Consider the following 12,031-nt stretch of genomic DNA (forward strand, 5'->3'; position numbering starts at 1 on the left):
ATTACTTGAATTAATAAACAACTTTGGCAAAGTTGCAGGGTACAAAATAAACCCACACAAATCTTCTGCATTCCTATATATTAGCAACAAAGTCCAACAGCAAGAGATAGAAAGAGAAATCCCATTTAAAGTTAGGGTAGACAGTATAAAATACTTAGGAGTCTACCTGCCAAAACAAACCCAGGGACTATATGAACACAATTACTAGACACTTTTTGCACAAATAAAGTCAGATTTAAGTAAGTGGAAAAACATTAGTTGCTCATGGGTAGGCCGTGCTAATATAATAAAAATGACAATTCTACCCAAATTAATATACTTATTTAGTGCAATACCAATTAAACTATCAGACAATTACTTTCTAGAGCTGGATAAAATAATATCAAAATTCATTTGGAAAAACAAAAGGTCCAGAATATCAAAGGGACTAATGAAAAGAAATGCTTGGGAAGGTGGCCTAGCGCTACCAGACCTCAAACTGTACTATAAAGCAGCAATTATCAAAACCACTTGGTATTGGCTAAGAAACAGAGAAGTAGACAAGTGGAATAGACTTGGCACTCAAGATGCAGTAGGCAAGGAATATAGCAACCTTCTGTTTGATAAACCCAAGGACCCCAGCTTCTGGGATAAGAACTCATTGTTTGACAAAAATTGCTGGGAAAACTGGATAACAGTGTGGCGGAAATTAGGCATAGACCCATACCTGACACCGTACACAAGAATAAAGTCCAAATGGGTACATGATTTAGGTATAAAGATTGATATCATGAATAAACTGGAGAAGCAAGGAATAGTGTATTTATCAGATCTATGGAGAAGGGAAGAATTCTTTACTAAAGGAGAGAGAGAATGCATTATGAAATGCAAAATGGATAACTTTGAGTACATTAAACTGAGAAGTTTTTGCACAACCAAACCCAATGCAACCAAAATCCGGAGGGATGTAGTAAATTGGGAAAAAATTTTTACAGCTAAGCTCGGGGATAAAGGCCTCATTTCTAGAATATATAGAGAACTGACCCAAATGTATAATCATACAAGTCATTCCCCAATTGATAAATGGTCAAAGGATATGAACAGACAATTTTCAGAGGAAGAAATTAAAGCTATCTATAATCATATGAAAAAATGCTCTAAATCACTATTGGTTAGAGAGATGCAAATCAAAACAACTCTGAGGTACCACATCACACCTATAAGATTGGCAAACATGACAGAACAAGAAAATGATAAATGCTGGAGAGGATGTGGGAGAGTTGGAACACTAATTCATTGTTGGTGGAGCTGTGAGGGCATCCAACCATTCTGGAGAGCAATTTGGAACTATGCCCAAAGGGCTACAAAAATGTGCATACCCTTTGACCCAGCAATATCGCTACTAGGACTATATCCCCAAGAGATCATAAAAATGGGAAAGGGTCCCACATGTACAAAAATATTTATAGCAGCACTCTATGTAGTTGCCAAAAACTGGAAGTCAAGGGGATGTCCATCAATTGGGGAATGGCTGAATAAATTATGGTATATGAATGTAATGGAGTACTATTGAGCCATAAGAAATGATGAACAAGAAGACTTCAGAGAGGCCTGGAAGGACTTATATGACCTGATGCTGAGTGAAAGGAGCAGAACCAGGAGAACTTTATGCACAGCAACAACCACAGTGTGTGAGAGTTTTTTCTGGTAGACTTAGATTTTTGTAATAACACAAGAACTTCTTACCAAAAAAAAAAAAATCCCAATGGTGGACCTCAAGGCAAAATGCCTTCCACACTCAGAGAGAGAAATATGGAAGTCACTCACATAATGTAGCAGATCATGTTTGTGTATGTGTATCTGTTTGTGTATCATGTTCTGATTTGTTATACGGATTCTTTCATTTATCTTAGTCTGACTACATAGCATGACTATAGTGAAAATATACTCAATAGGAAAGTATATGTAGAATCTATACAGAATTGTATGCAGTCGTGGGGAGGGAGGGAGGTAGTGGGGGGGTGGGGAGGGATAAAATCGCAATTGTATGGCAGTGATTGTTAAACATTAAAAAAATTAAAAAATTTAAAAAAAATAAAAAAAAATAAAAAAAGACTACACTAAGATTTTTGAAATACTTTGAATAGATAAATTAAAGGACTAAGGTTCAAACAATGAGTCCAAAGTGTCAGAGATCCATCCTGGCTAGGGTCTTCAAACTAAGAGAGATTGATACTTATTGATACTGATTTCTTAATTATTTTAAATTTCCTAAAGTTGATAAAACTGGATTTGGCTTTGAGTTATCCCTCTCTCCTTTTTTGTGGATCCCTAAGAATCTAGCAAAGCCCATTCCAGAATGTTAAATGCATACACCACCCATGTCACAAAGAAAATCAATGATATTAAAGTACAGTTCTCAAAATATTTTTTTAAAATTCACAGAATACAAATTAAGAGTTTCTATCTTAAGAATCATCTTCCTATTAGTCTTTGATTTTTCACTCCATATCACCTGTATTTTTGAACCCTTCTTTGGATTACAAACCTAGACAATGCTCCCATCCTCCCTGTCTCTGAATAATATTCGCATTTTTATAATACTTTTAAGATTTGCAAGCCTTTACAGATGTCATATCACTGGCTCTCACCACAATTCTATGAATTAGTGTTAAGAAAGGGAGATCAAATAACTTCCCCAGGGTCACACCGCTAGTATCTGAGGCACTTGGATCTTTCTCTGTCCAAGTACAGCTCTCTGTCCACTGTGCTGTCTAGTTAGCTCTTCTCCAACATACCTTGTTTGAAAATAGCTTGAGTTTGGGATTGTTTGGTGACTTTGTGGGCTGTGACCACTTGTGGTGCTATTGAGAGAAAAATCACTTCAGGGCTCTCTGTTCTGTATTAGTTGGTACAAAGGGGTTAAGAGCTTACGGGAGTACCCGGTAGTTGACATTTACCTAGTACTTTGTAAAGTGACATATGTATGATGTCACTGGATCTTCATAACCTTTGTGCAAGCATTAACTCCATTACAGAGATTAGGAAAGTGAGGTTTGGGGAAATGAAGTGATTTACCCAAGAAGTACTTAGATGTGCAGTAGAAGACCTGGGCTTAAACCCTGGTTCCTCTGCTTACTTCTTCCAAGACACTGAGCAAGTTAATGCTTTTCTTGGATCTGCAGAGGCTCACTAATCTGCAAAATGAGAGGGTTGGGCTAAATGATCTCTGAGATCTCTTTCAATTTTAAGTTCTATATGAACCTTTGACAAGTCAGTGACAAGAGTTCAGCCTCAAAACCAACTGTTCTGACCCCCAAGTACATTGCTCTTTTTACTTAGCTACAACTTGTTCTAAGTTTGTAGCCCTAAATTTCTTTTCTATGACATACCTTTCTCTTTATCAAAATTTATATTTAGAAATGATGATATCTTTCCATCTTTGGCCATAGTTCTATCTCCTGACCTCTCTAAATTCTATGCTCATTTTTGGAAAGGTTGAGGATTGGAGAAAGAGTGTCATTTGTAGGGGATGGGAGCATTTTAGAATCTATCACTGATTTCTTCCCCTCGGAATATGATATTCCATACGCAAAAACTGATGAGGATACTGACCTGAATTATTTTCTTCCCAGAAACTCTGGTTATTGTTCAGTTGTGTTCAATTCTCCATGACACCATCTGGAGTTTTCTTGGGAGAGATATTGGAGTGGTTTGCCATTCCCTTCTCCTTTACAGATGAGGAAACTGAGGCAAATAGGGTTAAGTGACTTGCTCAGGATGACACAACTAGTAAATAGCAGAGGCCTGATTTGAACCCATGACAATGAATCTTCCTGATTCCAGGCCCAGTGCTATATCTACTGCACCACCAAGCTGCCCCAAGAAACTTACCTTGTGTAAAAGAAGAGTTGGGACAGCTAGATGAGAGACCCACTGTCCAGCAAGTTAGCTGGGGTTAGGGACCTCTCCTGCCAGGCTCTCTGTCTGTCACACACACACACACACACACACACACACACACACACCACACACGCACGCACACACACACAAACATCTAATTGCTTTATCTGCATGAGTTTGTCCCTGAGAGACAAGCAAGCGAGTTATCCATAATGCATACAGTTGGCACTAATAAATTCCTTTTGAACTTTAGGCATTGGTGACATTTGAGGATGTGGCTGCACACTTCACTGGGGAGGAAGTAAAGAAGCTGGACCCTATTCAGAGAGCCCCTTACGGGAATGTGATATTGGAGAATTATGGAAACATGGTCTCCCTAGATAAGAACTTTCTGTCTCCTTCCTTATGACTCAATATTTCCTTTGGGATCTTCTGGTCTCTTCCCAAGTAATACGTAACTACGGAACCTTTAAAGTGTTCGTCTAAGCTATGACTTAGAGATCAAAACTGACTCATATTTCTTTTGAGACCAGAGAAGGAGGTCCTTGTTCCTTGACCCCAGGTGACAAGTCTGCTACATTCTGCAATTGAATTCCGTAGTTCTTTTTCTGGATGTGGAAGGCATTTTGCCTTAAAAAACCATTGGGAATTTTTTTAAGTCCTTGCATTGCAATGAAGTTCCAAGTCTACCAGAAAAAAACTCGCACACTGTGGTCATTGCTGTGTACAAAGTTCTCCTGGTTCTGCTCCTTTCACACAATATCAGATCATATAAATCTTTCCAGGCCTCTCTGAAGTCTTCCTGTTCATCATTTCTTATGGTGCAATAGTATTCCATTACATTCATACACCATAATTTATTCAGCCATTCCCCAATTGATGGGCATCCCCTTGATTTCCAGTTTTTGGCCACCACAAAGAGAGCTGCTATAAATATTTTTGTACATGTGGGACCCTTTCCCATTTTTATGATCTCTTAGGGACACAGTCCTAGAAGTGATATTGCTGAGTCAAAGGATATGCATATTTTTGTAGCCCTTTGGGCATAGTTCCAAATTGCTCTCCAGAATGGTTGGATCAGCTCACAGCTCCACCAACAATGAATTAGTGTTCCAACTCTCCCACATCTTCTCCAACATTTGTCATCTTCATGTTTTATCAAGATAGCCAATCTGATAGGTGTGATGTGATACCTCAGGGTTGTTTTGATTTGCATTTCTCTAATCAATGGTGATTTAGAGCATTTTTTCATATGATTATAGGTAGTTTTAATTTGTTCCTCTGAAAACTGCCTGTTCATTTCCTTTGACCATTTATCAATTGAAGAATGACTTGTATTCTTGTACATTTGACTCAGTTCTCTATGTATTTTAGAAATGAGGCCTTTATCACAGACACTAGCTGCAAAAATTCTCTCCCAGTTTTCTGCATCCCTCTGAATCTTGGTTGTATTGGGTTTGGATGCGCAAAAACTTTTCAGTTTAATGTAATCAAAATTATCCATCTTGTACTTCATAATGCTTTCTATCTCTTCTTCATGAAGTTCCCCTTGAGGAACTTCCTTTGACTCTGTAGATTAGAGCATTATAGTATTTAAAAAGATGCCTGGTATGCTGAGGGATTGTGACTTCCTCAGAGTCATTCACTCAGTATGAGCCACGTCTTCCTGAAATTACAAGACCATCTCTAGCCACACTTCCTCAATACTGTTACCTGATCATAACACATGCACTGTGTTGTCCCTCTGCACCTTTGCTCATATCTTTCTTTTTGCTTGACATGTTCTCCCTCTTTCTTTTTGCTTGTTGAATTTCTGCCCATCCTTTAAAAAAACACAGTTGAAATGCCATCTCTTTCACTAATATTTCCCAGTAATGATCTTTTGCCTCATACGTCAAAGAACATTTTTCATCTTATCATATACTTATTATGTAATGTTACATATTATAGTCATCTACATTTGTCTTTATCTCCCAGCTGGCTTAAATATTGCATCTCTCTAGCTCCTAGAACAATACTCTGTATAGAGTAAGCACTTATTAAATGATTGTTGAATGAATATGAGCATGCAGATATCCTGGGAGTGTTAAATTTTAACCCTGTGAATTAATTGTAGTCAATGACAGTGACTGAGAGCATATCCTGTAGGATGACATTAAGTACTTAAAGTTTAGGGGACTGAGGGAAGGATCAACTGCTCATTTGTTCAGTAGGGTAGTTTCAATGGACATGTGAAACAGTGAATACTCAGATCCAGTCATAGGAGAGTTTTTAGTTTATCTGGACAAATTAAATTCTGTTCTACAGAATTCTGTTCCTTTCTTTTATCACAGGAAAGGCTTGTTATCTATATTTTGTTTGTTTCAGATTCCAAGAAAGGGCCCAGTAATAGACAAGTGACTGAAAAGCAGAAAGTTTCTGAAGAAGTAGGATCACTGTGGGTAATATTTAGATAAACAAAGAATGATCCAAAAATACTTAAGTTGGGAGAAATCTATAAATATGAACACTTTTTAGGAATGCAGAAAGAAAATTTTGAGAAAGAAACTCTGAGGAAATCTTATCCCCAGGAGAAATGTTTTGGGCAGGTAATCCTTACTCACAAAATCCAAATTGGAGAACAAACCCAGGAGTATAATAAATGGGAAAGAAAATTCAGTCTGAACTCAGATCTTGTTACATATCAGAAAGCTCTCATAGGAAAGAAACTCCATGAATGTGATATATGTGGGAAGAGATTCAAATATAATTCATTCCTAGTTAGACACCACATAATTCATGATGGAGGAAAACATTGTGAATGTTATCAAAGTGGGAAAGCCTTCAGTCAGACTTCACAAATCAATAAGCACTTAAAAATGTATATTCCAGAAGATCTTTATGAATGTAATGAATGTGGAAAAGCCTTTAGCCGGAGTTCAAACCTAATTCAGCACCAGAGAATTCATAATGGAGAGAAACCTTCCAAATATAACAAATGTGGGAAATCATTCAGCCAAAATTCAAATCTTATTTGACATCAAAGAAGCCATACTGGAAAAAAGCCATTTGCATGTAATGAATGTGGGAAAGCCTTTAGCTAGAGTTCAGATCTTATTCAGCATCAGAGAATTCACACTGGAGAAAGATCATATGTGTGTAATGAATGTGGGAAAGTCTTTAGTTCAGTGTCAACCATTACTAAGCACTTGAGAATTCACACAGGAGAAAAACTTTATGAATGCAATGAATGTGAAAAAGCTTTCACTCAAAGATCACAACTTTCCCAGCATAGGAGAGTTCATACTGGAGAGGGTCCCTACAAATGTGAAAAAGTCTTCAATCATAAATCACACTTCAGGGAACATCAAAGAATTCATACTGGAGAGAAACCCTATGAATGTAAAGAGGGTGGAAAATGTTTTAATCATCCGTTATTGAGCACCAGAGGATTCATACTGGAGAAAAACCTTATGAATGTAATGAATACAGGAAAGCCTTTTAGCCATAGCTCAAACCTTATTCAACATGAGAGAATTCATACCATACAGAAACCACATGAATGTTGGTTGGATGTTGTCTTTCATTCTCAAAGAGGACCAAAATGATATCACCATGATAAAGTGAAGTTTCAGTGTGTCCTACTGTGACTGATCAGACCAATACGAGCTCGGAATACTCTACCACAGATTGGGCACAAATAGTCCATATGAACATCTGGGGTGGCTACTTTAAATCTGCATATACTGCATTTCCTTTGTGTTGTCTCAATTCTGCTTTGCTCATAGAGCACAGCACCCTTTCCGATGTGGGCACACAATGCTGAGTGGTCCTGTGCCATGTCACTCAATCAAATCCAAAGTTCTTAAGAGAGACCTTCAGAGTGTCGTTGTATCACTTCTTCTGACCACTGTGTGATTGCCTGCCCCACGTGAGTTCTCCATAAAATAGACTTTTTAGCAAGCCTACATTTTTGCATTCAAACAACATGGCCAGCCCATCAGAGCTGCACTCTCTGAAGTGTAGTTTGAGTGCTTAGCAGTTTAGTTCAAACAAAGACCTCAGTGTCTTCAGTGTCTGGTACCTTATCCTGCCAACTGATGTTCAGAATCTTCCCAAGACAGTTCAAATGGAAACGATTCAGTTTCCTGGCATGATGCTGGTAGACTGTCCATGTTTCACAGCATACAGCAATGGCCTTGTAGGCCTTGTAGACCTTCAGTTTGGTAGTCAGTATAATACTTCTTCTTTCCCAAACTTTTCTTTGGAGCTTCCCAAACACTGAGTTAGCTCTGGCAATGCATGTGTCAACCTGATTATCAATGTGTACATCCCTGGAAAGTACATTACTAAGGTAAATGAACTTATTCACAGCATTCAAAACTTCTCCATTTGTTGTAACCAAAGTTTCCACGTATGGATGGTGTGATGGTGGTTGATGGAACACCTGTGTTTTCTTGGTGTTAATTATTAGGCCAAACTTAGCACAAAATTAGGCAGCAGAGAATTGACCCATATTTTGTTGCATCTAAGCTTCAGGGGCTGCATTGAGTGCACAATCATCTGCAAACAGAAAATCATGCACCAACACTCCCTCCTCTTTGGTCTAGGCTTGTAGCCTTTTGAAGTTGTGATGTCTTTTGATTTTGGGTAAATTGGATTTGAGTGAGGCTCTAAAACCCTATTTCTGAATTTAATGAATTTACTAATACTACTAATAATCTGCTGTGTTACAGATAAAATAGTATAAATGAAAATGAAAAATAACATTGCCTCAGGACAGAGATTTGAGCCTCATATCTATCTGTTTTGCATTCTGTATCTAAAACCTAGATCCCACCTACTTCCAACACATCCAAACCTGGACTGGGGTTCTTATGAGGCTCATTTCAGTTGTTAGGAACACAGAACATCAGCTCACAACAATCTTATGAGGTAAATACAGGTATCATCACCTTAATTTTACAAATGAGGAAACAGGTAGAATAGAGAAGCAAAGAAGTAAGTGGCAGAACCAGAATTCAAACTTAGATCTTCTGGCTCCACCATTCTTCCTCTTTGGGAGTCGCTCTCTGGTAAATGACTAACTGTTCCCTCCCTCCTTTCTCGAAGATGATCGAAGATGATCGCTAGTCTATAGAGCCAATCAGAAGTTATTTAGCAGTCTAACAACCCTCCCTTTCCCGGCAGTCACCAGAGAAGGTTCACACATCATGATTAATAATAACTGTAGTTCTGTGAATCATTCACCTTCCTAAATTTTTGTTTTAGTTTCAGAGGCTCATAGATCACAAGGAATTTTTGAGATTTTCTAGTCCGATCTGCTCATTTTATCCAACAGGAAACAGACCCACAGAAATTGACTTGTCCAAGGTCAAACACCTTGGAAATAGAGATAGAACTGGAATCCTGTAAAATGAGGGATTGGACTAGATGAATCCTAAGATCTTATGATCTCACTTTGCCAATCCAGTGACAGCTTAAAATATGCAAAGCATTGTGCTAAGCGCAGGGGTTGCAGATGGAAAAGCAAAGCAGGCTCTGCTCTCAAGGTGCAATAGGTGCTTCTAATGGGTGAAGATAACCTTGGAAGGTTTCAACAGTAAGTCTGATGGAAAGACACCGTGGTTCTTAGGATGCAATAGTAAAGCACACGGTAATAATGCATCCTCTTTAGTGTCATTTCCATTGATAAAACAATGACCATCTCTCACATTGAGCTGTTGACATTTCCAAAGAGGATGAAAACTTTATTTTCTACTACCCTTCAGTAGTGGAAACTGCTGAGGAGTTGGGGGCTGCAGCGCAGGCAGAGGCAGTTGCTGGGTCTCAGGCTGTTCGCTTGACACAAGGGTTAAGCTGAAAGCTGAACTCACAGTCAAGGGTAGGGGCAGGGAACACTGCTAATCCTGGGATCCTCAGGTTTGCCCGCCCTGCAGTGACAGTTGACATGAGTAGTGGCTGGGATGGACCTCTCTACAAGGGCTGGGGCCAACCTGGAGTTTGTACCTGGAGAATCACATGATCAGACCTGTGCTTAGAGGATGGACGAAAGAAGCAGACAACCGAAGAGGAGGCTGAAGCAACAGCCCAGGTGAGAGGTGAAGGTCGCCTGGAGAGGCACCACGGATGCCTTTGAAACCTTGGGTTCCAGGGTCCACGTGTAAGGCGGTAAGGGCAGACATCGGAGGCTCCTGGCAGTGTGGAAGCCCACCGACACCCATATCCCTTTGGAGGTGGCATTTTTAAAAATCAGACCTGGGACTTCATTGGTGTGGCTCACAAGGAGTTGCCTGTGACAGGGAGAGGTTAAAGTACAATACAATAAGCATTTATTAACGTTTAGTGCCCGACCAAGCCCTGAGAATAAGTTAAAAAAAAAGACTGCAATCCTCCAGGAGTTTACCGTGTAACGGGGGAAGACAACGCCCAAAAGGAGCTAAACAGCAGCGGGGAAGGGGAGGCAGGGCTTTGGCCACGGCACAACGGACTTTAAGGGGCTCGGCTGACGAGAAACTGACAAGTTCGCTGAGCTAGTGAGCCTTCCTCACGTGGAGGTTGTGGGCGGAGGTCTTCGCTCAGCCCTCCAATCAGAGGCCGTCGTCAAGCCTAGAGCGTACTCTTCGCAGGCACTTCCGGTGCCGATCTAGGCTGAGGCGCAGACGCTCCTCTCGATGGTGCAGCCAATGAGAGCAAAGGGGAGGGGACTGAGGAGGAGCTCGCCTTCCAGGTGGGAGGGCGGAGTTTAGTCCCTGGGGGGCGGGGCCTTTTGAGAGCATGTGATTGGTCTTTACTGAACCTTCGCTGAATGAATCCACGCTTGCGTATTTTCAGGGGTATTGAACGCAGCTCTCTTCCACCAGCTTTAAGCGCCTACTGTATACAGATCCCTGCACTTACTACTTTAATGCCATCCTAGTACCTTCGTTCCATCAGATTAAGCTCCTAACGAAGCTTTGTATCCGCAGAACTTTGCACACAGCAGGCATTTTGTTGTTCAGTCCTGTCCAAATCTTCATGACCCCACTGGAGGTTTTCTTGGCAAAGAGACTGGAGGGGTTTACTCTTTCTTTCTCCAGCTCATTTTACACATGAGGAAACTAGGTTAAGTGACTTGCCCAGGGTCGCATAACTACTACGCATCTAAGGTCAGATTTGAACTCAGGTCTTCCTGAGGCCAAGCCTGGTGGTTTATGAATTTTCCCACCTAGCCTTCCCTGGAAATACCCTGAGCCAAAGCCTTCTTATCTATACTTGTTCATTTGGCAATGTAGTCCTCTCCCATGGCTTTGATGACCATGTCTATCCAGAAAACCCCTAGACCTCTAAGTTCTCTACTCCAATTTCCAAGCCTGTATTTTCAACTTATCTATTGGAGCTCTTCCACTCATAGCACCCGAAATTCAGCATGTCCAAAACTAAATTTATCCAGTCTCCCAAACCTGGAGGTGTTAGGAACTGGTCCTGATATTTCCTCTTACAGCCCCACTCTTGAATCTCCATTTTCATTCTTCTTTCTCACTCCTGTTTCCAAATCCTACTAATTCAACTTCAGTAGTCTTCTCATTGGTTCTTTCCCCAGTTTTGCACGTTTTGAGTTCTGACTCTCATCACCTTATCAGGGTTATGAAACTAGTTTCTTAACTGATTCTCCCTGCGTGCAGTCTTTCCCCTTTCCAATTCTTTCCTCCAAACAGATACTGCCAAAGTAACCTTGCTAATGTCCAGTTATAATCAATCAAGAAGTGTTTCGCTCTTCACTATGCCACTGTTTTGCAGAGGAAGAAACTGAGATTTGGAAGTCAAATGATTTGCCCAGGGTCATAATCTAGAATGTGGCATTAGCTTGGTCTTAAGACTGGTTTTTTCCAATATACCAGTCCTTCCACTTTCTTTTAAATATCTTCTCTCTTCTGGTACGCTTAACCCTTCACGCAATGCAAGGACCTAAAACATTCCCAAAGGACTCGAGACAAAATGCCATCCACATCCAAAGAAAGAACTATGGAATTAGAAAGCAGAATGAAGCAGAATATTTTCCCTTGTGTTCTGCTTTGTTTTGTTTGGGTTTTTCTCATGGTTTCTCCCATTCATTTTAATTCTTCCATGCAACATGCCTAATATGAAAATGTGTTTAATAACAACGTACATGCAGAACCCATGACATTTT

The 12,031-nt window shown here is 40.0% G+C and overlaps 1 long non-coding RNA gene across 1 annotated transcript; it reads right to left on the reverse strand.

Moving 5' to 3' along the window:
- Positions 1-9,584: 9,584 nt before the first annotated feature.
- On the reverse strand, positions 9,585-10,555 carry LOC140500330 (uncharacterized). Its single transcript, XR_011965697.1, has 2 exons — positions 10,268-10,555; positions 9,585-10,154 (listed from the first exon to the last, which is right to left on the reverse strand). It is a non-coding gene; the product is annotated as an uncharacterized lncRNA (long non-coding RNA).
- Between the last annotated feature and the right edge of the window lie 1,476 nt (positions 10,556-12,031).

This window comes from Notamacropus eugenii, chromosome 4 (assembly GCF_028372415.1).
Source record: "Notamacropus eugenii isolate mMacEug1 chromosome 4, mMacEug1.pri_v2, whole genome shotgun sequence".
NCBI lineage: Eukaryota > Metazoa > Chordata > Mammalia > Diprotodontia > Macropodidae > Notamacropus > Notamacropus eugenii.